Source organism: Ahaetulla prasina, chromosome 6 (genome assembly GCF_028640845.1).
Source record: "Ahaetulla prasina isolate Xishuangbanna chromosome 6, ASM2864084v1, whole genome shotgun sequence".
In the NCBI taxonomy this organism is placed as follows: domain Eukaryota; kingdom Metazoa; phylum Chordata; class Lepidosauria; order Squamata; family Colubridae; genus Ahaetulla; species Ahaetulla prasina.
In genome coordinates this window covers 81870323-81892443 of record NC_080544.1, presented here as the reverse complement: position 1 = coordinate 81892443, position 22121 = coordinate 81870323, and the positions used below count along the sequence as shown (strand labels likewise).

The following is a 22121-nucleotide window of genomic DNA, read 5'->3' as shown; positions in this document are numbered from 1 at the left end:
GCTCACTCCACCCGCCCCGTTCCCTCCTAGGAGACCCCCTTCTGGCCACCTCGCTTTCTTCCCCCGCCCCGCCGCTCCTCCCAGCGCGTGATTCAGCCTCTGCCTTCCAACCTTCACGATCCTCTTCCCCACCGCCGGAGTCCACCCGTAATGAAGTCGCTGCGTGGAAGGACACGCGTGCGCCTCAAGCTTCGCCTTCTCAGCGCCTGAGAAGCCAAGGTATCCATCAGCGCGCTTCCCTCCCGCTTCCCTCGCCCTGCAGCTTGAGGAGGACGTAGAAAAAGGAGATAAAAAAAGTCGGGAACGATTCCCTCGGTTTGAAGAGAATCCTTTGCAAAGTTTTACGTGCTTTCGACCGGTGGCGAAACTAAAGTTTCAGTGGGGGTTTTGTTTTGCGTTTATCCGACGGAAGCAGCGCTTTCCTCTTTGATAAATTGCCCGCATTTTCAGAGGCTCTCCCCGCCAGAAAGCAAACAGCTTGTTCACATTTTCGGGGGCCTCAATAGGGTCCTCATGGGAGCAATTACTTGAGGCACAGCTCTCAGTATGGACTGGGCGTTGCACCGGGAGTGTGTGAATTGCAGAAAATTTCACACACAGTGCCCTTCACGGATCGATTTCCGTAATTGTCACATTGTATGCAAATATGTGCCTCTGTGTTGTGTGGGAGGGGATATCCCTCCCACATGGGGGATATATACCGGGTTCAAAACTTTCCTTGATAGTTCCCAAACCTCGACTCCGTACCTTCTAGATGTCTGGGATTTCAATTAACCCATTCACTGCTGTTGGCAGGAATCCGTGTAAAAGGTTTGTGACACTGTATCCAAAAGACCTGTCTTGGGGGATACCGGATTGCTTTCCCTCACTCAACATCACCTTCAAATCAAATGCAAATAGCGGACAAGTGGGCGGCAAAATATACAATTTAAGCGACATTTCTTTTGATTGGTCAGTTTAGTTCTGGTTTGCACTTTGCAGGGATTTGATTTTGGATTTGAGCCTAGAGTAAACCATATCCTTCATTTTAAGAGCCTGGGTGTTCACAAACTTCTGCAAGTATCTCACAGCGGCAGAATCATCTTATAGGACAGGCTTTTGTGCTCCACAGCAAAGTGGTGTTTCTGCCCTTCATTTTTCAAGTCACTGTATGGAGGCAATGAACCTTTTTTTGATTTTTTCATTTCATTTTCATTTTCAATTTCGATTTCAATTTTTCATTTTTCAAGTCACTGTATGGAGGCAATGAACTTTTTTTTTAATTTTTTCATTTCATTTTAAATTTCAATTTCAATTTTTCATTTTTCAAGTCATTGTATGGAGGCAATTAACCCTGTGTTGATGGGTGTGGGGAAGGTAGCACTTAACACTTAGACTTATATAACTTTTCACAGTGCTTTACTAGTGCGGTTTACAGAATCAGCATATTGCCCCCAACTATCTGGGTCTTCATTTTACCCACTTTGGAAGGATGGAAGGGCATTTCTTTCTTCTCTCCCTTTGGTCTTGCCATGGTATACTCTTGTCCTTTGCTATTCTCTCTGCTCCTTGGTGTTCCCATGGCTTTATAGCCAAGTGGAGCTCTTCATGCCAGAGAAGTTCATGTTTTGGACATCTCTCTCTATATTTTTATTTTCTTTTTGGCAAAAGGGCAAATGACACACAGCCAACCATTCATTGCTTCCGTGAAACACCAAAAGACTCAGGTACCCTACATCTTATCCATATTTGGACCTTTGGAGCTTTTGTCATCTGTTTGCTTTAATTCCTCCTTTCTCAACCCTCTTATCTTGGGGTCAACATCAGGCAACCTAGTTGTTGTTGTGCCCTACCCTACCCTTGGCTTGGATTTTTGTTTTGTTTTTAACGCACGCTGGGAGATTTTGGGGTTTAATCTGGGCAGTTTAAAGTACTGCTTGATTTCAACAGCACATGCTAGCCTCATAGATGACTGTTGGCTATTATCAGAGAAATGGAGAAGCAACAATGTACAGATAGTCCTCACAAAGGAGTCCAAAATTTCTGGTTGCTAAGTGAAACATTTGTTAAGAGAGCTTTGCCCCATTTTATGACCTTTCTTGGCCCAGTGGTTAAGTGAATCATTGTAGTTGTTAAGTTAGTGACACGGTTGTTAAGTGAATCTGGCTTCCCCATTGACTTTGCTTGTTTAAAGGCTGCAACAATCACATGACCCTGGGACACTGCAACTCTCAGAAATATGAGTTAGTTGCCGAGCATCTGAATTTTGATCACATGACCATGGGGAGATTGCCATGGTTGTGTTTTTTTTAATTGTACACTGCTTATACAGCAGTCAGTGACGCTGAAACTGCCCAGGGAGAAGGGTTGCCAATGAAGGAGGACCAATCAAAATCTTTACATTATGTGGTAGATAAAAAAAATGATAGAAATAGATAACAGAAGAGTGAACACACTGTAAAAGTTTGATGTTGAGCCAGCAAGATGAGTCTGACATGATTTATCAGCAGCAGTGGAAATAAGAAAGCATGAGAGATTTATTTATTTATTTATTTATTTATTATTTAAATTTTTATACCGCCCTTCTCCCGAAGGACTCAGGGCGGTTCACAGCCAGATAAAATAAACAATAATATTACAATATAAATACTATTAAAATACAATTAAAAGACTTATTCAATTGGCCTAGATTAAAAATTTAGAATAAATGATAAAAACCCATTAAAACCAACAAATTTAAAAACTAATCCAGTCCTGCGCAGATGAATAAATGTGTTTTAAGCTCGCGATGGAAGGTTCGGTGGTCCGGAAGTTGACGAAGTCCTGGGGGGAGTTCGTTCCAGAGGGCGGGAGCCCCCACAGAGAAGGCCCTTCCCCTGGGTGTCGCCAGACGACACTGTCTCGCTGACGGCACCCTGAGGAGTCCCTCTCTGTGAGAGCGCACGGGTCGGTGAGAGGTATTCGGTAGCAGTAGGCGGTCCCGTAAGTAGCCCGGCCCTATGCCATGGAGTGCTTTGAAGATGGTCACCAAAACCTTGAAGCGCACCCGGAAGGCCACAGGTAGCCAGTGCAGTCTGCAGGATAGGTGTCACACAGGAGCCATGAGGGGCTCCCTCTATCACCCGCGCAGCCGTCTCAGTGCTGTAACCGGGCCGGAAACCGGACTGGAACGGGTCTAGATAGACAGTTTCATCCAGGTGCAGGGGAAACTGATATGCCACCATACTCTCTACAACCTTCGCCACGAAGCGAAGGTTGGAGACTGGACGATAATTACCTAAAACAGCTGGGTCCAGGGAAGGCTTCTTGAGGAGGGGCCTCACCACCGCCTCTTTCAAGGCGGCCGGAAAGACTCCCTCCAACAAGGAAGCGCTCGTAATCGCCTGGAGCCAGCCTCGTGTCACCTCCTGAGTGGCCAGCACCAACCAGGAGGGGCACGGGTCCAGTAAACACGTGGTGGCATTCAATCTACCCAGCAGCCTGTCCATGTCCTCGGGAGCCACAGGGTCAAACTCATCCCAGACAATATCACCAATACCGCCCTCAGACGCCCCGTCTGAATCGCCGCAATTTTGGTCCAGACCGTCCCGAAGCTGAACGATTTTATCGTATAGATAACCGTTAAACTCCTCAGCACGAGATTGACAAGTGGATCTGCCCTGGGTGACAAATAGAACAACTTATATCTCAGTAGGAAAGGGGGTTAATGTGTGGCCTGACTAGCAGGGATGTCCTAGATTTTTACCTTCCAATGGTTGTAACCAGCCAGCTTGAACCATCCTTTTGAAAACTACTCCAACAATGCATTTTTACAAATGAGAATGCAAAGCAGAATATAGTTCTTCGAAATTTTCATTTATTCAAATGTCGTGGTGTAATTTACCAATGAAAGAAAAAAAGTACATAGGAGAAAACATAGTAAAAATAATGGTCAAAATGTAATATACGTATACCTTTGGCAAATTGGTGTAATCTGCCAAAAAAGTGTATTTAGTAATGTTGATTATAACCATACATATATAAGAATTATGAATTAAAACAATACATCTGTATAACTTCCATCCTCTGAACTCCAATTCTTAAACTGCAGCACCGTATTGAACTGAACTTTGTGAAGGAAAAAACATACATTGAGATATATTTCTTTATTGTTCATTTAATGCAATTGTCAAAGTTCAAGCTGAACACCAAAAGAAATATAATTTCAATAAATTACAGTTATTGTAAAATATGGTCAAAATTCAAATATAGATAGTTCTCCACTTACAACAGTTCATTTAGTGACCATTTAAAGTTACAATAGTTCTGAAAAAAGTGACTTACAGTATGACAATTTTTCACACTTATGACTGTTGTAGCATCTCCAAGGTCATGTATTATAAGCAAAGTTAATGGGGAAACCAGATTCATGTAACAACCATGTTATTAACTTAACAACTGGAATGATTTGTTTAACAACTGTGGTGAGAAAGGTAGTAAGATGGAGAAATATTCACTTAAATGTTTCACTTAGCGAAAGAAATTTTGGGCTCAGTTATAAAAGGAGACTCTATTTCTACTATAGGGACGCGGTGGCTCAGGGGCTAGGACGTTGAGCTTGTCTATCAAAAGGTTGGCAGCTCAGCAGTTCGAATCCCTAGTGCTGCCATGTAGCGGGATGAGCTCCTGTTACTTGTCCCAGCTTCTGCCAACCTAGCAGTTTCGAAAGCATGTAAAAATGCAAGTAGAAAAAATAGGGACCACCTTTGGTGGGAAGATAACAGCGTTCCGTGTGCCTTGCATTGAGTCATGCCGGCCACATGACCATGGAGACATCTATGGATAGCGCTGGCTCTTCGGCTTTGAAACTGAGATGAGCATCGCCCCCTAGAGTTGGCAACGACTAGCACAGGGAACCTTTACCTTTACTTATTTCTACTATAATGTGTAAATGAAATACAAAGAGAAAATACTGTAGGAAAATACAGAATTGCATTATAATAACAGCAGTATGAATCTTATGGGAAATCCCAGAGTCTATATTGAGAATACTACTGGAATATTAAAATCTTAACATACTATGACATGGCTCAAACATCAGTCTTGTCTCTTCCACTTCTTCATCTATTACATTTTTAAAATTTTGCTTGGTGACAAGTACTTGAAAACTCAGTAATGTGAAAGCTATTTGTAAACCTTCAGTCAATATAATACAGATGTTGTCTCTGGAACAGATCATATAATTAAAAAAGGGAAAAAATCCCTAAATGGATAGATTTATTTAGTTCTTGATTTAGAAAAAAAAAATATTCAGATCTTGTCTCAGTATCATTGGTGTTTCTAATCATAGATGATCCTAATTGTAATGATGCCAAAATGTAGATATAAGCTTTGGCATGCAAACCACTGTTCTTTTCTATTTGGGTTATGATATTGCATTCAATCCACAAGGGGAAGCTCTATGGTAGAGAGATACTTAAAAGACATCTGATTGGTCCCCATTCGAGGCTATATTGGATAAAGTTTCTTTAATGAACACTTAAGTTATTTCTAAACTTAATAATTATGATGATGATGGTGGTGGTTGTGGAGATGATAGATGGCTACTATTATGCACTTGCAAGTGCACCTTTTCAGCTTCCTCTTAATTTTGAAAAAGGAGTGACATATGTTTCTCAGCAGCTGTTCATGTATATTCAATGGAGAACAGTCTGGCAGTTGTGTGCTTGCACATCTGTTTATCAACTCAGAAATTCAAAGGCATTCAGAATGACTTCCAAAGAGCATTAGGAGAGGACATTTTTTGTTCACCTCAACAGTGTACACACACTATTCAAGTCATAACTGTAGGTATTGTTGGCCTAATTTTGTTCAGATTCTACCTACCAATTTAAAGCACCATTACTCTATTCTTTAAAGCTAATATAATGATGCTCTAGAAAACTGGGCTAAATTAAGGTCATCATTTCAAAAGATGAATTCCAGAAAGCAGAATTGTCTGGTTTGTGCACTATAGGCTGATGTAGTATTCCAACGTGAGAAAAAACCATCTTATTTTGACTAGCATTATACAAAAAGATACTAATTAGATTAGAATTATATAAAAAGACCGTCCTCTTCTTTAAAATATACTCTAAGGTTCATCTTTGTAACAATTTAACTAGCTCCATACAATAGTAATTTTATATTTATTAAAAGTGAAAATGTTTATTCAAAGCTGCAGATGTGGTTGAATTTCTTGTTAGCAATATCACTGGTATGAAAAAAGGAATGCACCAACATTCTTTTTGTTTATTGGCTGTGCATGATCAGCATTTTCTGATTAAAGTCACGTTGGGTGCATGTAAGAGAAGAGGAAAAAGGAAGATGTATCAAAATCCTCATATCTGGAATTTTTGCCTGTCATTAAGCTGTGGGAGAGTTTGTCAGATGGTTTATCTATTCCTAATTGTAGCTGAATGTCTATGGAGATTCTGAATCATGCAGGTTATGGTTGTCTTTGTTTTTCCTTGAAGATGTTTCAATTCCCATCCAAAAATCTTCTGCAGTTCTCCAGAATGTCTCCAGAACTGAAGAAACTTCTTGGATGAGAAGTGAAAGGTCTCCAGGGAAAAACAAAGAGAGTCCAGTAGCCTTTTGAAAAAGCATCTTTGGGATTAGCTGTAGCTGTTAATTTCAATTCAATTACTACCACTGGATCTATAGCATATTGTTATCAATTTTAACAGCTGTTTGAAATAGAGGTGAATAGTTGGGTTTATACTGATCTGGTTTCCAGTGCAATGGAAAAATGGTTTTTGGGTAAGACAATTTAATGCCTCAGGCAGACAATTCAAACCCAAACAATACAAGGCACAATTAATTGGGAAGTTCTATTGAATTTCTGTTTATTGAATTAAAGAGCAGTGGAAGGAAGCTCTTTGAATGAACTATGGTCTTCTGAATCAGATCTTTCTGCTTCCCAGTTCTGTTGATGGTCTTCTAGATCCTTCACTCCTCAGTATCTGTCTCCTTCCATGTTTGTCATCTTGTTCTAGGTTTTCAATAATGAATTTCTCTGTAATTTTGAATAGCGCTAGATCATTTTGCATACCCAGTTAATCCCTGGATACATTTTGTGCAATGTTTTTATTTAGTGTTTCTTTTATCTGATAAGAAGCAATAATTATCAGTAACGGGAATAGAAGGGCTACATAAATTGAATGAATAAATGAATGAATGAATAAATAGGAAGTCGAATATCCAATGACTAGAAGAAAAGAGCTGATAAAAACAAGGAAATGTGTGGCAGTTCAAATGGCTGGAATCATTGCTGCTAAAAAGCATGGATACGTTGAAAGATTAGCAGTTGCTTGGTGTTAGCAACTTACCTCCTAAAGCTGATCTTTTGTATAACATATAAACTAGACTCTCCTCTGTTTTGTTTTATTTCAAATCTGCTTTGCTATTTTCATGCCTCATTTCCATCCAGTATTGCTTCTCTTTTCTTTCTCCTCTATCCACCCTTTCCCTTTCCTTCATCTCCTTTGCTGAAGGAGGGAGGTGGTGTGTTTGTACGTATATGTACATAAGAATGAGTTGTGTATGAGAAAAGTGTTATCTCATGCAGATGGAGTATTAATTAATTTTATATAAAAACACATGTTTACATGATTACACATTTAGTAGGTTGTCAAATGGAACATCTAATGGAGTGAAGAATTAGAGGACTGATTTCAGATGAAGTTGACAGGATGGGACAGGAATTTTCCTGAGCTTATATTTTTCTCTTATTATTTCTTGGTAGCACTGAATTCCTTTGGTTAAATATGATATTGTTCTATGCCTACCGTAAAGATAATGATTTTGGCATGATAGCTATCAGTCACCTCCATATTTCAAGAAAGCAGACAAGAATATAAATTCAAAATATGATCTGGACTGAATTCGACGTATTTTCAGTTTTGAGGAGGAATAATTCAGATTTTCTTGATAGAACACGTGTTAAGGTAAAAGTACTGAAAGTTACCATATAATGTTAGATAATGAAAATAAAGAGTCTCTACTGAACAAGAAAATCCCTCTGGATAATTTCTGTAAATCATGGGAATATCCAGACATTCTTCAAGTCAAATATATAGTAAGAAATTACAGATGCTCTGTAAATGATGGTGTAGATTTTTAAAATATTAAAATAGAATTTGGGAAAGATTTAAGACATAATTTGTTGGATTTTTGAAATTTATAGATTACCTTAAAGCAAAAAATGGTTAATATTCACTCACAAAAAGTGTGACCATGTGTGGTTTGTGACTAACAGTTGTTTCTTTCATGAATTTTCTCTACAGAGCACCTGTGTCCTTAGTGAAATCCGTGTAACTATGGAAAAATCTTGGCTATGCCATAAATTCTGTGTATGCTTAAAGATTAACTTTATATGGGCAAAAATCAAACCATATTAGGTATTAGTATTCTGAAGAAAAGAATATTGTCCCAAACTCTTGGAAGTAAAGTGTTACTTATTTTTTAAAACAATGATTTGGATTCTCATCCATCCCCTATTTTTTAAAAAAGAATGAAAAACCTCATTTGGTATAAGAAAAATATTTTTATAAACAGAAACCTGAAATATTAGTACACTGGGTATCATAGCTAAGCAGTGATGTTTCTGCATGTTTCCTTCTATTTATTTATTTATTTATTTATTTATTTATTTATTTATTTATTTATTTATTTATTTATTTATTATTTGTATTTCTATACCGCCCTTCTCCGAAGACTCAGGGCTGTTTACAGCCAAGTTAAAAAGACATATACAAAAATTAAAACACGATATATCAATTTAAAAATCTGATTCCATAGGCCAAAATATTAAAATAACAAATAAACTATAAAACCAAAACCATCAATAAAACCACCCATTAAAATTGCCCTTAGGCCAGCCCTGCTCCGTGAAACAGGAAGGTCTTGAGCTCGCTCTTAAAGGTCTGGAGGTCGGGGAGTAGGCGTAGTCCCAATTCATTCCACAGGGTAGGTGCCCCCACAGAGAAGGCTCTTCCCCTGGGGGCCGCCAGTTGACATTGTTTGGCTGACGGCACCCTGAGGAGGCCCTCTCTGTGGGAGCACACTGGTCGATGGGAGGCTATTGGAGGCAGTAGGCGGTCCCTATTGCTTCTAAATTTTAAGAAACATTTAAAAAGATAATAATAATTGTGGTAAGGAGAAAAGTAAGTGATAATGTTTTTTCTAATGTTGCTCCATCCCTTTTATGCTCCATAGTCAAAGTGTAACATGACCGTAAATATTCTTACTACAGCTTAAGTCTGGATTTATCCATCTCCAACTGCTTTTTAAACATTTTAAAGGAACCAGGCAACACTATCTGTGTGGTAAACACAATATCCACAGGTTTGATCTACAGATTAGAGTGCTCAATTTTAAATCATATCCAGATTCACTGACTTTCATTCAGCCTTAATTTTTTATCTATGAAATGAAAATACTATATGATAGTATTATTATATAGCATAGTAATGATATACAACCATCATATGCCATGTTTGTTTCTAACATTGGATTATAATGCTTTCCTTTTCTTTAATAATAATCACAGATAAATCTAAAGTCATAGACACTTTTTTCACAGTGTTCTTCTATGTAAATCCGAGAAATTATGTTCATATGAATGTTTATTCATATTAATTTAACCATAATTCATGGAATGAAAGCAGTTCATTGATCCTAAACTCCCCAAATTATATGGGTTAATATAGCATCCTAGATGTTAGATAGGGAGAATGAAGAGACGGGAAGCCAGGCTCATACAACTGTTCTTTATTGTAGATCTGTAACATCCAGCAAAACCCTGCCTGACAGGTAGCCCTTATATGGGGAGCTGTCATCTCAACCAATCAGGTTTAAATATTTTTCCTGCTCATTCAGCAGACCTGAGTGAAGCCTATTGCTTCACTGTTAGTATCTAACACTAAATTAAAATGTAGCTGACTAATTTGTAATTCAGCTATGCACATATGAATAATATTGACCTTAAGAATAGAATAGAATAGAATAGAATAGAATAGAATAGAATAGAATAGAATAGAATAGAATAGAATAGAATTTTTATTGGCCAAGTGTGATTGGACACACAAACCTTGGTTTACACCTAAACTTAAGCAGCTACGACATTCCGAAGAGGAAGCCTACAGAAAAGGTGATAAAATGCTGTACAATCAGGCCAGAAATGCACTAACAAGGGAGATAAGAGCAGCAAAAAGAAGCTACTCTGAAAAGCTAAAGAATCAATTTTCAGCAAATGAACCAGCAAACATGTGGAAAACTCTTAAAAATATCACCGGCTATGGCAAACCTCCTTCCCAGGCTGAAGGTAATCAACAACTGGCAGATGACCTGAATGAGTTTTACTGCAGGTTTGAAAGGAAACTACAGCCACCTATCTCCACAACCCCCATCTCAGACACACCAACAACAGCCAAGCCTCCTACAACTGACCCCATTTCATTGGGTTCACAACCCCTAGTGATCACAGAAAAGGAAGTGCAGGACCTATTTCACAGACAAAAGCCAGGAAAAGCTCCAGGCCCAGACAAGATAACTCCTTCTTGCTTAAAAGTCTGTGCTGACCAATTGGCCCCCATCTTCACCCATATTTTCAATAAATCACTAGAGATGTGCTATGTTCCTTCTTGCTTCAAACGCCTACCATCATCCCAGTGCCAAGAAGCCCACCATCAAGGAACTGAATGACTACAGACCAGTTGCTCTAACATCTGTAGTCATGAAAACCTTTGAAAGGCTAGTGCTTTCCTACCTGAAAACCATCACGAATCCGCTCTTAGACCCCTTGCAATTTGCATACCGAGCAAATAGATCAACAGATGATGCTGTTAATATGGCTCTGCACTACATCCTACAACATCTTGAGTCTCCAAAGACCTATGCAAGGGTCCTTTTGTAGACTTTAGTTCAGCATTCAATACCATCATTCCAGACATTCTTCTAACTAAGCTAAACCAGCTACAGGTACCGGAACAGACTTGTAAGTGGATCACAAGCTTCCTAACAAACAGGAAGCAGCAGGTGAAGCTAAGCAAGATCACATCAAATACCTGTACAATTAGCACAGGGGCCCCCAAGGCTGTGTGCTCTCCCCACTTCTCTTCTCTCTGTATACCAATGACTGCATCTCCAATGATCCATTTGTTAAGCTACTGAAGTTCGCAGATGACACAACAGTGATTGGTCTCATTCGAGACAATGACGAATCCGCATATAGACGAGAGGTCGAACGACTAGCCTTGTGGTGCAACCAAAACAATCTGGAACTGAACACACTCAAAACCGTAGAAATGGTGGTAGACTTTAGGAAAACCCTTCCATACTTCCACCTCTCACAATACTTGACAACACAGTATCAACAGTAGAAACCTTCAAATTTCTGGGTTCTATCATATCGCAAGATCTCAAATGGACAGCTAACATCAAAACATCATTAAAAAGGACAACAAAGAATGTTCTTTCTGCGCCAACTCAGTAAGCTCAAACTGCCCAAGGAGCTGCTGATCCAATTCTACAGAGGAATTATTGAGTCTGTCATTTGCACCTCTATAACTGTCTGGTTCGGTTCTGCAACCCAACAAGAAAAACACAGACTTCAGAGGATAATTAGAACTGCAGAAAAATAATTGCTACCAACTTGCCTTCCATTGAGGACCTGTATACTGCGAATCAAGAAGAGGGCCGTGAAAATATTTGCAGATCCCTCGCATCCTGGACATAAACTGTTTCAACTCCTACCCTCAAAACGACGCTATAGAGCACTGCACACCAGAACAACTAGACACAAGAACAGTTTTTTCCCGAAGGCCATCACTCTGCTAAACAAATAATTCCCTCAACACTGTCAGACTATTTACTGAATCTGCACTACTATTAATCGTTTCATAGTTCCCATCACCAATCTCTTTCCACTTATGACTGTATGACTATAACTTGTTGCTGGCAATCCTTATGATTTATATTGATATATTGATCATCAATTGCGTTGTAAATGTTGTACCTTGATGAACGTATCTTTTCTTTTATGTACACTGAGAGCATATGCACCAAGACAAATTCCTTGTGTGTCCAATCACACTTGGCCAATAAAATTCTATTCTATTCTATTCTATTCTATTCAAGGAATTTACCTTGGCGCATATGCTCTCAGTGTACATAAAAGAAAAGATACGTTCATTAAGAATTCTAAGGTACAGCACTTAATGATAGTCATAGGGTACCAATAAGCAATCAGGAAACAATCAATATCAATATCAATATGAATCGTAAGGATACAAGCAACAAAGTTACGGTCATACAGTCATAAGTGGAAGGAGATGGGTGATGGGAATGATGAGAAGATTAATAGTAGTGCAGACTTAATAAATTGTATGAGAGTGTTGAGGAAATTATTTGTTTAGCAGAGTGATGGCATTCAGGAAAAAGCTGTCCTTGTGTCTAGTTGTTCTGGTGTGCAGTGCTCTATAGCGTTGTTTTGAGGGTAGGAGTTGAAACAGTTTATGTCCAGGATGTGTAGCATCTGTAAATATTTTCACAGCCCTCTTTTTGACTCGTGCAGTATACATGTCCTCAATGAAAGGCAGGTTGGTACCAATTGTTTTTTCTGCAGTTCTAATTATCCTCTGAAGTCTGTGTCTGTCTTGTTGGGTTGCAGAACCAAACCAGACTGTTATAGAGGTGCAGATGACAGACAGAATTATCAGGATATGTTTTTAAAGACGTTGCATATCTGTTTTTCACTGAGTTGTTCCAGAATGTTATGAATGTATGGATTGTTGTATGCACACAATGAGACAGGATCCCTATGCATTTTATTAGAACTAAGAACGGGTGAGTTAAAAGGCAGACCCTCTGAAATCATAATTCTTTTGCATTTATTTTAAGAATATAGGAAGCTGTTCTGTACCAAGAAACACTATTTGCCTATTTAGTCCACTGTGATCAGACTCTGAGGTCAGCACTGGAAGAAATCCTTATTCCCAAATCTGGCCTCTCTTTAATATAAACCACATGTTCTGTTACTGTTCTTAGATGCCTTGGTAACTTGGCATAAAGAAAGCTAAGCAGCTTTCTCATACAGGTATTCCTCTTTGTTAAGAACCATAAGACCAAATTTTTCATCAAATATATATTACAAATATGAAGGGCACATTGCAAATAATGTTAAGAATTTACACATTCCATTTATTTGAATAAGAATTAACTAGACCAGTGGTAGTCAACCTGGTCCCTACCGCCCACTAGTGGGCGTTCCAGCTTTCATGGTGGGTGATAGGGGTTTTGTCTGATACTGAAGCACTTTCCTTTTTTTTAATTAATTGACTTTTTAAAAAAATTTCACAGCATTATTTAAAAACATTTTCATTAGGTTTTCATAAAATTCTCCATGACAATTTAAATTTCTGAAAATATACTATTTGTATCGCCTGCTCATAAGTTTAGTTCACGTTACATAAGTGAAACTAAATGGCGCTATAGTGCGACCGCAAACAAAAGAGCCTCATCCCAGTATAGCTCTCACATCTCCCCCCACACCACCCAGCTGTAACAGACAAGCAGAGCTGGTAGCCGGCACCCCCGCCCCCAAACCTATTTTATAAATCACCCTTACTGTGGAACCCGTGGGTGGTTAAAAAACTTTACTACTAACAGAGATACAAAAGTAGAAGGTAGATATAAAAAGGTCGACTACCCCTGAACTAGACATTGGTTTAATTCTCCCACTACAGTCAATTGGATGTGCTCAGCTTCAGCAGGAATACTTCTGATACATACACACACACACACATCTGAAGTACACTTGCATTGTTTTCAATTAATTAATATATTCTCTTATATTTTATTCTGGAGTGTTTTTCTGATATTTAAAGTATTTTTCCCAGTATTGGTACTATGCAGAGTTGATGACGATTTCTTCAACCTTTATTTTATCACATCCTGAAGATAGGAATAATTGCTGTAATTGTTTCCTTGCACCTCACTGTGGTTGGTCTGGTTCACTCGGTTATTTTTGTGTTGAAGCTGAATTAAACAGGGCATCCATTATTTGTAAATAAGACTGAGCTAAACTAATACTAAGTCTGTTGAGAAACTGGAGTGACTATCATTCTCTCTCTAATCTGCCCTTTTTGCCAAATTACTTATTGAAACATTGATAATCATATACATAGATTTCTCAAAGTGAATGTTTTTCTTTCAGTGACTATTAATGTCCTCTTATCAAACTGATAAGGGGCAATGTACAGTTAACTTTTTATTCCCAACATTTTAGATCATAAGAAATGAGACTTCTCTTTGATGGACAGTTGTTTTTTTATGTATTTTTTCCTGTATTTCCTCACTTTAACTTTGGGATCTGTAATTTGCAATAGTGGGTTTCTTCATATTCAGTGGTACATTGGCATATGCCCTGATCTGCTACTTATGAGCTTCCTAGAAGCATCTAGTGGTCTACCATGTGAGATGGAGGGCTGCCTAGAAAAGCTTAGGTCAGATTCAGCAAGGTTCTTCTCAAATGTTCAGTGGGTTTTCTCTTGGGTAAGTGTGCAGTGTATATACAAACACAAAGATGCATAGAGATATTCACTGATTCAGTCTCTGATAGTTGCATTGATTCAGTCATCTGAAATCTACTGAAATCACCACATCTTATGAAATCTTGCAAGATTTGGGCTTTTTCACATGAGACTTCATAATATTTTAGGGCTAAAATCTTTGAAATTTCATAAGATGTGGTGATTTCAGTAGATTTCAGATATTTTTAGTTTTGAGAGAAGGCATATTATTGCAGAAGTTTGTATAAGGATATCTGATGCCTGAAAAGGCTATAGAGAACACTTTGTCAAAAGCAAACTATTTTAAAATAATAGACATACTTTTTTCCAGAGGATCTTTGCTGTGCCTGCCTTAATTAGGCATATGAATCATGCATTTATAAGGTGCAAGTTTAAGATGTTCAGACATACTTCTCCTTACACTTTTTAAATTGGAGAGTAGATGGATGGCTATCAGAGATATTATATTTCTCTGGTAGCTTCCATATATGGTGACTTTACTTTTAGCCTAGGGTGTGTGTGTCATCTTCTTAGACTTCATTATGAAAAATCTCTTTCAGCTGTTTGATCTGCTATTTTATTTTTAATTCATGTTTTTGTTTGAGTTCTATTTTTTAAAATCTTTTTTATACTTCTGCATCTTATACAAGCCATTTTGAAGCTGTTGTGAATGAGGGAGGTAAATATGGAAATAAATCACTTAGAGATGCAAGTAGCTCCATGGGTTAATCATTCCAATGTTTATTGTATTATCTCCATCTGAGTGCAAACTAACAGGATAAATCGCCCCTAATAACAATAATGCTTTATTTATAAAAAATTCACACTATGGGATAATGTAAAAAAAATAAGTAAACTGCAAAAATAGAATTCACTCTCCCACAAAGTGAAATTTGCATAATGCAGGAGCGAACTGAAGAATTTTTTTCATTACTTTAGATACATTTTTGACTATTTCTTCCAAAGCTGTTATAATAAGGACTTTCAAGATAACTGAAATTACCATATTTTTAAAAAGATTATTTTAAAGCTCATTTCAAAGTACCTTTAAATATGTGTATGACATTATACATATATCTTTTCTGTGCTGTGAGAATTTAAACTGAATGTTATCCAATAAAATATGTAACAGAATTCTTGGCATTGCTTCTGTTTCAAGAGGAGTAATTTAGAGCCAAGATGTCGCCAAGGAAGGGGAGAACAGTGTGTGCTCTTAATGCTTTTCCCTGCTGGTCATTTTTCTATTACATCTCCCTCAGCTGTTATTTCTTGCTCAATTCAAGATTCACACTGATATAGCACAATGGAGTTGGAGGGAAGAATGGAAACAGAGAAATGGCGGCGAGAAAATGCATTATAGGTCCTTTCTTTTCCATCTACCAGTTCTTTAATCCAGATCTCCCTGTCCATGAGTAATTTTTCTAAATAAGCAGTAGTCATATTTAATTAAATCTCTATTAGTCAAGTTGTTCTTTATCTTTAGTTTTCTTTTTAAATCAAGAATTTGAAACAGGCCATCTGTTTCTTAATCATGCTGAGTTATTTATTTCCCTATTTTTGCCAAGATAGAGTTTCTGTATGTACACTTGTCAATAACAAAAGGACGTGAAAGGGGAGCTGGATAAATATAAAGAATAATAGAAGTATCAGATTAGAATATATACATTGTTCAATAATCAACGGTCATCTTGATGGTTTATATTGATTCATAAAAAATTATAAAAATTATAAGCATTTGGGTTGTATTCTATAAAATAGAATCATATATGTGGTTTCTTCTCATAACCCCAAAGGCTTTACTCAAAAACTGTCCACGGTTGACCTCACCACTTTCCTAAGAGGACTCTAAGGGGCGTGCATAAGAGCACAAACGTGCCTACCGTTCCTGCCCTATTGTTTCTTCCCCTATGTATATATATGTTTATAGTACCTCGTTTCTCCTCATATATACGTTCATATATTATATAACCCTTTATGCAATGCTTGTATATATTGTTACGACAAATAAATAAATAAATAAATAAATAAATAAATATAAATTTCATGAAAATGTAAAAATATACAAAATAGTAACTGATGAAGATTACATTGCTTAACCAGTAATTCCAAATTAAATTCCCAAACTAAGAGTTGAGAAGATTTTTTAAAAACTAAATAAAGCATATGGACATAAATATATTACATTACTGTATTAGTTCTTGCATCTAAATATATTGTTTTCTATTTGTAGATAATTGCTATTACACTTAGTTATCATCAATTCGAAGTTTTAAATTCAAAGGTGGCTGGCAATGATATGTGTTGGTTAAAGTCATAAAAGAACTATCAGATTAGAGCAAATCTGCCACAGATATCAAACAGGTCATAGTTCACTTGCAGGGCAACCAAATACTGCTTGAAATATGTGACAGCAAATGTGCTATACGTGGCAATGGGCATGGACCATGTTCTTCGAAATTTTGATAAAATGATTATGATATGCCTTGAAACAGGGGTTCCCAACCTCTGGGTCATGGCCCACTAGTGGGCCGTGAGGTATTTGCAACTGGGCTGCAGAAATGGTGGTGAGCGCACACGCATGCACATCCCCACATGCATCAGCAGCGGGTAAGCATGTGCAGATGAGCTCCATTTGAGTGAATGGCATGCATGTGTGCATACCACTTGTGCAGATGAAGCTGCATGCATGCTTGCCAGGCACTTGTGTAAATCCATCTGCTCCCCCCAACCATCCCTGATCCACAAGACCAGGTGGAGGAAATTCACCAGTTTGCTCCTTTTCTATTCATATATCAGAATCACACTTTACTATATCTCCTCTGAGTGATAAGCTGTAAAAATTAGAAATATATTTTAAGCGGTGTTAAGCTGCGGATCAAGAACTGTGGAGAAAGCTTGTAGTCCAATATGCTTAGCACAGGACATGAAGAAAATGTTAAAACATATTCATTTTCTTAATAGCACCTGGATATTTATTCTGGGCTGTGTGTTTGATTTAATGTGCTTAGCTGTTCTCCTGCTCTTTCAGTTTTATACACTTTCCAGAGTCCACTGGAGTTAAGGGCCCACTAAATTTAATAAACAATAATAATAAACTTAATAATAAATATTTATATATTTGTAAATATATTTCATGTTTATTTTTTATTTTAAATATATCATAAAAATCTAATAAATTTATCTAAGCAAAAACGAGCCTTTGACTCAATCATGGCCAGTATTTTTGGTAGCATCTCAGGTGCAATAACCGAAAATTGTTCATATTGCTACACCATCCAATTTGAACATGTGGTTTTGGGAATTTATAAATGTTCTATTAGCTTTGGAAATCTTTTCTGAATATGAATGTATTTTAACTCCTTTATAGGTGTTTCTGTCAGGACTGATAATACCACACTCATTAAAATGTCAATATCAGAATTTTCATTAAGAATTATTCTATTCCATGAAAGCGTCCTTTTTCCCCCCCATTGCCAAATAGTTCTTGTTTCTCTAAGCAGTTCATTTAAAGGGTGCAGGATGTCCTACAAGATATTCCAAAGCATTGCACCATCGCTTTGAATTTCTTTAAATCAACAACAGATGGTGGGGGTGGAGGGTATTAATTCCTAAAATACTTCAACTTTCTTTCAATGAGGATTCGCTCCATGTTAATTTATTCAATGACACTGATATATGTACTTTTTTTTTTTTAGTAATAGGGGGCTTTTTTTGTGTTTAGTTTTCTATCTGCTGTTTTTAAACTTGCAGAACTTTGGGAAGTCGTTGGAGAAGTTCATCTTAAGTTAACCCTGAAAATTCAAATTCTCACCAGCTGCATACATACTCCTTTGGAACATCTTGGGAGCACTAGAAATCCTAAATGGCATTCTTTTATAAAAATGTAGCAAACTGTGTAGCAAAGATAGATTACTACACAATCTGTCAAGGTTAGCTTTTCTAAAACACAGGGAGTAGATCAGGCAGCAAGAATACTGTACTTGTGCACATGCAAGTCATTATGGAATATAATGTAGTAGGAAGGAAGTGACAGGGTCATGGTGGCTCAGTGGCTGAACTTGTCGAGCAAAAGGTGGGCAGTTCAGCAGTTCAAATCCCTAGTGCCGCATAATGGGGTGATCTCCCATTACTTGTCCCATCTTCTGCCAACCTATAAATTTGAAAGCACATAAAAAATGCAAGTAGAAAAAATAGGGATCACCTTTGGTGGGAAGGTAACAGCATTCCGTGTGCCTTTGGCATTTAGTCATGCCAGCCACATGATCACAGAGATGTCTTCGGACAGCGCTGGCTCTTCGGCTTTGAAACAAAGATGAACACCACCCCCTAGAGTCGGGAACGACTAGCACATATGTGCGAGGGGAACCTTTATCTTTACCTTTAGGAAGGAAGTATCTCTCCCTTTTCACATCTTTTTCCAAGTCTTCACATGAATGACTTGTTTCACTTTTCTCAGGCACATTTCTGTAGTGTGACTAGTCTTCTGGTTCATTGCTTGCTTCATTCATTTTATATGGGACTATTATTCTGAAATTCTTTTACTTTAAGACTAATATTATCCTGACTGTACGAATTTTATACTAAGTAGAATAGGAAGTGTATTGACACTGTTGAACTTTTGTGTTGGAGAAGACTCCTGAGAATACCAAAGAAATGCATTATTGAACAAATTAACCCTCAAGAAAACCCACTTGAGGCACAACTGACTAAACTCAAATTATTCTCTTTCAGAATTATATGAAGAGCCAGCTCTCTTGAGAAAGGTCTAAAGCTGGAAAAGCTGAAATGAAAGAGAAAAAGAGGACCAGAACAGCAGCAAAGTGGATAGATTCAGCTACACTGGGGATAAGTGCACACCTGGAAGATTTGAAATAACAGATTAAGGATGGATCATCATGGAGAAAATCCATTTATATTATTGTTATGATTTGACAATGACTTGATGGTATATAATCAATAATCAATCATTCCTTCTTAAGCCACATTTTTTTCAGAGGAATGACTAAGGCTTTTGTTCTTTGTTGGGTACATGGAGACTTATTCCACATGGCACATTAGTTCTATTGTTAGAGCTGCCTCTTATCTAAGAAGAGTGTTTATCTGTCCAAGAGAATGCATATTTTAAATTCACACTCACTGCCTATGGGCTGGGTACTGGCTATAAATATCCTAAGTGCATTTTTCCAGTCAGTATTTCCAACAATATTTCTTAGAGATGAGCAAGCTCTGGAAATTTCCATAGAAATATAATAAAAATGTGATTATATCCTGTTCAGTGCCGATTGTAAAACACCCAGTATGGCCATTGACTTGTCAAGATACAACTAGGAAATATAGCAGAGTTACCAAAGCAAACAACTGATTCCTCCCGCCCCACAAATACTTGTGTTATCACCATGTGTTGCAATTTTGCAACTTCTCTTATCTCTCTATTACAAAGCATCATGGTTATAGCAGGACACACTGCCCTCCCTGTGTGCAATTTTTTTTTACAATGAATCTTAAAGCAACTAAGCTATGTTGGTGCAAATTACCTTCAATGATACATACTATCACATGGATTTAGTATATACTCATAAACTTTACAGGACAAGGTAATCAGACAGCCCAGCTTTTGAAAAGACATTTTAAGCAAACTCCCAAATCAGAAACATTTTCCAGATTTCATGATCCCCAGCTGGCTGGTAGTAATAACATTAGCACACTCAAACAAGTCATAATATGGATCATAATTCATTGTATATAGGAACAGTATTTGGGATTAAAGGTAAAGGTTTCTCCATATCATGATCAGAATCTAGATTATTGTATAGAAATCCCAACACCTTAGTATTTTTTACCATTTTCCCAGGATATTTACAGGATTACTTTTCTCCAATGGGGTTGATTTGACTTAGCTAGGATACTTTTAGGGAAAAAAATACTTATAGTATCATATTACTGAAAGGTTCAGAGGAATTATAACTACTTCCCAATTTAGGTAGCGCTAACCCCTCTCCTTCTGTTTTTTAGATATATGTTAAAAAGTGAATTATCTTGGAGGGCTTTTCTTATGTTTCTAACTGATGTCATCTTGTTCTTTTTCCTTATTTTTCACTGAAATTATACTTACCTTTCTTGTTATGTAGTGTTTATTTGTTTTTGTTTTTGATTCTTTTGAAAATGTTCCTACTCTATTATTGTTACAATTGGATAAATTTTTATTTTTGATAGATTGTGTAAATTGCAGCAAAGTAGATATATATTTAATCAATAAAATAATGAAGCAGTATTTCAATCTGGAAATAGCAAATCAGTGCAAATTGATGTGATGTTTCCTTCTATTGATCATGGCTTGATATAACTTTGGAATCTTAGGATACAATTTATATAAAATTATATTAAACAGATAACCAATTTTCTGATGGTCTTTTTTCAGCAAATTTATAAGCTGTGATGACCTACTTATGAATGTTAAACTCATAAAAGATATATCAGTTCCCTAGCATAACGCAACACAGCTACAGTATATCCATGAGTGTGAGAGAATATAATTGGAATAAATTGCCAATTCTTACGTTATCTGAAGTTTTATTTCTTCAAAGCATTGAAGTGAGAAGTCTGGATTGATTGTTTTTAATCATATTTTCTGAAAAACATGATTGATTGCTAAATAAGTTTCCAATGCCTTCCTCTGGTGTAAGAATCTAGTGAACCTGCAGCAGAACTAGATGGATGTACAGATTATCTGTTTGACTCAACTGAAACAAATCAATGATACAACTGGAACAAATTAACCTGTCACCTTGCTGTCACTAACACTGCTTCTGTTCTTCCTGCTTCCTGCCTGATAAATATGATGACAATCCAGAGATATTCAAAGGTCAGATATTCATCATCTGGTGTGAGTTATACATTTCATTGCGAATAGCTGGGCTACGAGATGGTACATTAAAAACATGCCCAGCTTGAAATGTAGGGAACCATATTCTGCTCATGTGCAAACTAAATCAACTGGTTATCCCTAAAGTTTCTTGAAAGCTCATTGTTCCTGCTTCCAGCCTTATACCTATGAGCAGAGTAGCATCCAAAAATCTATTTTGGATAAACCTCTTATGAGAAAACCTGTCCTTGCCCAACCAGACTTGGTAACTAACGCATGTTAGGTATGTTCTCCTTTCCTTAATTAAATTGTCTTAAATATGGATTTGAAAACATTTTTTAAAAAATCATTTTCCATGGGAGGAAAAATCAAATAGCAAATTCTCATCCTACTCTCAAAATGCTATCATTATTCTATGTTCTTTGAATACTTATCCATTCTTATGAATACTTATGAATGCCACCATTAATAATACTAATCATTAAATTTGTTGCAATATTTTTATATCTTTTTCTATTTAGAGTTAATTTAATGATGATTCAAATTTATTGCAATATTTTTATACCCTTTCTGTTCAGAATTAGTTTAATAATGATGCAAAATGACAAAAAAAAGCAGGCAAAAACCAGACTCTTGAGTAATCAAAACTGGGAATTTGCTCAGTTTGCTCTTGTCCATCTACAATAACA

General features: G+C 37.0%; 1 long non-coding RNA gene across 1 annotated transcript; it reads left to right on the top strand.

The window, feature by feature from the left end:
- The first annotated feature begins 45 nt into the window (after positions 1 to 45).
- On the top strand, positions 46 to 21131 carry LOC131200673 (uncharacterized). The gene is made up of 2 exons (XR_009155680.1): positions 46 to 219; positions 19302 to 21131. It is a non-coding gene; the product is annotated as an uncharacterized LOC131200673 (long non-coding RNA).
- Positions 21132 to 22121: the final 990 nt, after the last annotated feature.